Source organism: Neophocaena asiaeorientalis, unplaced genomic scaffold, assembly GCF_003031525.2.
Source record: "Neophocaena asiaeorientalis asiaeorientalis breed wild unplaced genomic scaffold, Neophocaena_asiaeorientalis_V1.1 scaffold134, whole genome shotgun sequence".
Taxonomy (NCBI): domain Eukaryota; kingdom Metazoa; phylum Chordata; class Mammalia; order Artiodactyla; family Phocoenidae; genus Neophocaena; species Neophocaena asiaeorientalis.
In genome coordinates, this window is record NW_020185339.1 from 15,113,429 (window position 1) to 15,119,428 (window position 6,000).

The window sequence follows — 6,000 nt, forward strand, 5'->3', positions numbered from 1 at the left end:
TTACATTTGACCATAGACTTGCAAAGTAAGGCTCATAATGCTAGTAAGAGCCAAGTGAGAGTTCCTGAAACTGTCACCCCGACCTCCTTGGCAAACATAGTAAGTCAGAAGCTATACCATCCAAGAGGAATTGCAGAGATGAGTACCACTACAAGACTGAAAGGATACAGGAATGGTGCTCCCTATCATCTCAAGGTTTAATTCTTGCTCCTGTGAAAAACACAGGGATAGGGCTTCCCTGGTGGCGCAATGGTTGAGAGTCCGCCTGCCGATGCAGGGGACACGGGTTCATGCCCCGGTGCGGGAAGATCCCACGTGCCGCGGAGCGGCTGGGCCCGTGAGCCATGGCCGCTGAGCCTGCGCGTCCGGAGCCTGTGCTCCGCAACGGGAGAGGCCACAGCAGTGAGAGGCCCACGTACCGCAAAAAAAAAAAAAAACAACACATGGATGATGGGGGATATTATTGGAATATCATAAATATAAACAGGTGGTAGCCCCTACTGCAAAAGCCATGTCAAATATGGTAACTTTATTGGAGTACATCAACATAGCCAATGGTATTCAATACCCAGCTATTGATTTGCTCAATTTCAATCAGTAGAAAGCATCAAAAGTAGTTTGCTTTTGTATAGTATACTTATTGTCTTGACCCAGACCTATGTTAAGTTTCTTGCTCTCTGTCATAATGTGTCTGCATGCTATCAGTCATCTTGATATTTCACGGAACATCACTGGTCCACTATACTGATGACATCATGCGGATTGAATCTGGTGAACAAGAAGTGGCAAGTACCCGGGATGATGGCCTAGTACTAGAAAGTGGAAGAAAAGCCCTATGGGGAGTCCAAAGCTTGCCATGTTGGTATCGTTTTCTATATACCGATGGACTGGGCCTTACCGGGACATCTCTTTCCAAGATGAATATATTTTTGCGCCTCACACCTCGTGCCACAAGAAAATAAGCACTGTGCTTTGTGGGCCCCTGGAGTCTGGAGGAAGGACATACTGTAATACAGAATACTGCTTTGAACTATTTATTGGATGACGCAGAAAGGTTCCATTTCCTAAGACACCCAGAGCAAGAGGGGCTCTGCAATAGGTCCAGGATAAGATGCCAGAAGCTTCTCTGCCACTCAGACCAGGCAATCCAGTCATTTACAGTTTTCAGTTTGCAAGTCTTTCACATCTTTTTACAGATTTATCCCTAAATATTTCATATTTCTGATGCTATTTAAAATGTTTTTATTTCAATTTCTGGTTGTACCCTGATGGTACATAGAAATATAATTTATTTTCACATATTATATTATGCTCTGCCACCTTGCTAAACTCACTCATTAGCTGACTGGATGCCAGATATTGAAACTTTACCTTGTTAGGTATATGTTTTTTTATTCCTGTAAATAGTTTTGAGATTTGTTCCGGGATCCAGTGAATTTAGATACAAGGATACAAACAATTTGATCCTTTTATGATTTATTTCCCAGGTCCAGAGTAGTTCTCCATGGAATTATTCTCAACGACTGAGGCAACTTCCTGAGCTTATTACCCATTGCCCTGTGAATTATGGTTTTTTTTGTCTAGTCTGTCTGGTGAGAACAGGCACGACTGCCAGCCCTTTTGAGCACCAGGCACAGTTTTCTAACGCTTTGATTTGATTTTTATCCTAACCTGGGATGACTTCTTCACATGGATGACCTAATGAGTACTCAGCTGAATGCTTCAGCAGATGTTCAGAGTTCTCTCTCTGTGAAGCTCTCTCGTTTCTAGTTTCTAGTGTTTCTGGTCTTGGTCTCCTCAGACTCTCAGCTGTATCTTCTCAACTCAGGGTGTCCACCAGGATTTTCCTGGGTTCCCCCCGCCCCGGTGCTGTGGCCTGGAAACTCAGGGTGCTAAGTTGGGGCAACAATAGGGCTCATGTCAGTTGTTTTCTGTCTCAGGCTTTGCTGTCTCCCACCGTTTAATGTCCTCAAAAAACATCGGTTCATATATTTTGTCTGTATTATATTTTTGGTTGTTTTGGGTGGGAGGATAAATCTGGTTTCTATTCCTCCATCTTGGATGGAAATGGAAGTCTCAGAAGTAAACTCTGAGTAAACGTATTATGTTTTATCTGAAATTCACAGGCATTTTGTAGCTTAAGGATTTTCATGTTCTCTAAAGTGGCGACATCTGCCAGTAGCCTTTTCCAATATCCAAATTCCCTTTTCTTCCCAGTAACACAACACTGATTAAAGATGCACCTAGCTAAAACACACAGCTCTCATTCTCCCTGGATTCTAGGTGTGCACAGTGGGCCAAGTGCTGCTCGTAAAGTTGTCAACAGTGATGTGTTGGACTTCTGGGATTCCTTTCCCCCATCCTTCTGCTTAGGAGGCAAATGGAATGACTGGAACTCTTGTAACCATCTTGGTCCATAAAGAAAATGTGTATACCTTTAATGACTGATCAGAAAACTATAAATGGTTGATTCTTCATGATTGTAGCTTGAGTTTGAAACTCTTTTTGTATAAGAGACAGTTACCTTCTTTCTTTTTTAAGCCACTATCACTTGGAAGTTTTCTGTGTTTGCTCTGAATCATTGTATCCCATATATCGAGTTTGCCAAATTGCCCAAAACCTAACAAACACCTAGAGACAAAACTTGCCACAAAGAAAATTTTGAGGTAAATTTATTTGTGGTGATTAAAATTCATCATTTGGTGTTTGTCTCCACTTTTCTACTATCTTATATGCTCAGTGCTTTCATACTATCTCCCTGTCATCAAAAATTGCTTTCAAGATCCAAAACTCATTTACTAAGGTTATTTTCACGTTAACAAGGATCAGTGCTCTCATCTAAAGAAATTACATTCTAATAGTAGATTTTACAATAAACAGGGTGACTTAAAAAATTACTAGATTTTTTGGGGTGGGGGTGGGAGACCCTCCTGTAATTCTGTCTGTATAGGATCCTGCACTCAAGTGGGAAAGATGGATTCACCTAATGAGTAGATTTTTTAAGATATGCTTTAGATAGTCAATATGCAAATATATAACTCATAAACCTGCCTGCAGCTTGAATTCAAAACCAGAGGGTAATGTCTAGGGGAGATCCAATTACTCTAATTTTTCCTTCAAGCTTTTCTCTGAAACTATACTATATAATTTTGGCATATATCGTGACCATAGTGTTTCTCTTTCTCTCTAGTCTGCTCTGGGAAGCTGATATGTTATACAGAATAGACTCTAGACTCAGTTGACATCCACGTCCAGTTGAACCATTTACATGTGACCGATCACAGCAGGCAGAGATAGAGACTGGTGTTACCTAGTATGTCTCACATTTACAAGTCGCTCAATTTTTTAATTTATTCAAATTCTCAATATGAGCTAAACATTTTCATTTTGAATATAGTCTCTGAGCTTTTGAGGGAGAAAAAAAGATCTGTGAGGTGTGGATATTATTTTGATCAATTTTCTTCTCTGCTCTAGAAGCAATTGCTCACTATATGCTAGGGGGAAAGTAGAGGGATGATAAGATAATCCCTTTCCCCTCCTTGTGGGATTTATATAAGACTATAATTTTGTGGACTTGGCAGACACCCTGAGAATTTCTTAGCCCTGGGGATACGTGTAATTCTTGGACCTAGTACACAAACTCATTCACAACTTATATGTATACAATAGGACTGCCAAGGACTGCTTGCCTGGTTATGAATTTATATGTACAAATGATAGGTGCATGACATAGTTTTTTAAAGAAGGAAAATGCACTTTGAATTTTATATTTTTATTTGCTTGGTAAGTGGGGAAAAGCATCTGAAAGGGAAATACCCCCAAAATTGTAATTGTAATATAGATTGCAAAGCAAATTATCGTTGAAATACTGTTAACCAATGTATACTATTGACTCATCTATAACTCATGCATTTGTCAAAGGCACTTGCTCTTCTTTCTGTCCAGAATACTCTTCTCCAAGCTCTTTGTATGGCTAATTCATTCTCATCCTTCAGTTGTCAGCTTGCAAGTTGTCTACTTAGAAAGTTGCCATCCCCTTGCCATCCTATCTCAAGTTGCCTCCCCTGGTTACTCTTTATCGCCTTATTTGTTTTATTTCCAACTAAAATGTATCACACTCTATAATGATCTTATTTACATTTTTACTTATTTAATGTCTGTCTTCCTGAGAACAATTGAGCTTTATGAGGATAGGACATTTTTAAAAATCTTGTTCATCTCATAATCTGTAATATAGCATAGAGTCTGGAAACTGGGGTGGTCTCAACAAAATATAGTTGGATAAGTTGTAGGAATGAAACATAGAGTGAGCTTCCTACTATGTGCCAAGCTTCACCTAGCCAAGTGCCCTTGATTTACACAGTCTTATAGGTAAAACAGGCTTGTAAATAGTAAATATCAACAATATGATAAGTTTGGGGTACATGCAGGATGTTTTGAGAGCATATAGATGGATCACCTAACTCAAGGTTTCTCAACCTTAGTCCCACTGACACTTTGGACCAGATAACTCTTTGTTACAGGGGGCTGCCCTGTGCATTGTTAGATGTTTGGCAGCATTCATGGCTTCTACACACTAGATGCCTATAGCACCCCTCCCCTGAGTTGTAGCAACTAAAAATGTCTCCAGATATTGCCAAATGTCCCCTGGGAGCAATATTGCCCTAAATTGACAACCCCTGACCCAACTCAATCCATATGGTAAATATTTGAAGGAAGTGTGTTTTCTTGTTTGTCTGCCCATAATAGAAAATTTGAAAGGTACAGAAGCAAAAAAAAACCTGTAATCCTACCTGGTTAACTCTCGGGCTAACCATCATTTTAACAGATTGACACGTTTCTTTCACTTCATTTAGCTCTGTAATTTTCCCTTTCCATAGATGAGATCACATATATCCAATATCGTGTAATATAATTTTGGCCTAACATTCTTCTTCTGTAATTTAAAAAAATCTTCATGTAAATTATTTTAATAATAACTATATTTTTATATATAATATATATTTAATAACACATAATGTACATTATAACTATATAATATTCCATACTGTGATTATAACATAATTGATATAACTAGTCCATTAATATTAGATATTTAGGTGTTTTCAATTCTTGCTCTATTGCAAGAGTTTATAACAACTTGCTATATTAACTGTGGTGTATAAAATTACAGATTTTGCTGCAACCTCTCTAAATATTATTATTATAACCTTTAAAATGTTTGCCAATTTGATAGACAAAAAGTGTCTTATTTTTGTTCACTTTTACATTTTTGTTAATTCACTTGCTTTGCATATTACTGTCCTTTGTCTATGGGTGTAAAGGAATCTTGTGTTTTCCTCAGCTATTTCAAAGAGTACTTTATGTGTTAAATTCTTTCTATATTATATGTTAAACACTCTGTCATATACTGCTGGTTTTTAAAAATTTGTTACGTAACACTTAATTTGGTTTATGATATTTTTGAAAGACAATTGTCAATTTTAAGATACTTAAGTATTTTGATCTTCTTGTTTATGATTTTTTCCATTTATTTCAAGCTTAAAATTCCTCTGCATCTAGAGGATCACATAGGTATTTATCTGTATCTTCTTCTGTTTTTAAAAATTATGTTTTATATACATTTCACTCTGATACTTCTGGAATTTGTTTTGGTGTATTGTATAAGATCAGGCTAAATTTTGATATTCTTCCAGAGAGCCAGCCAATTGTCCATGGCATTTTTGTTGCATCATCTTTCCTCCCTACTAATTTGTGTTGCCTTGTTTTGTAATAGAATAAGTTTGTACACACACTTGTAACTAATATTACAAATGAGAAACAGTACTTTGATGAGAATCAATGAAGCTTTATATGTTTTATTTCTAAATTAACTGTATTGTGGTATAATTTACATACAACAAAATGCAACCATTTGGAATGTACAGATCAAAGAATTTTGACACATGTATACACTCATGTACCCACTACCACAATCGAGATATATAACATCCTATCATC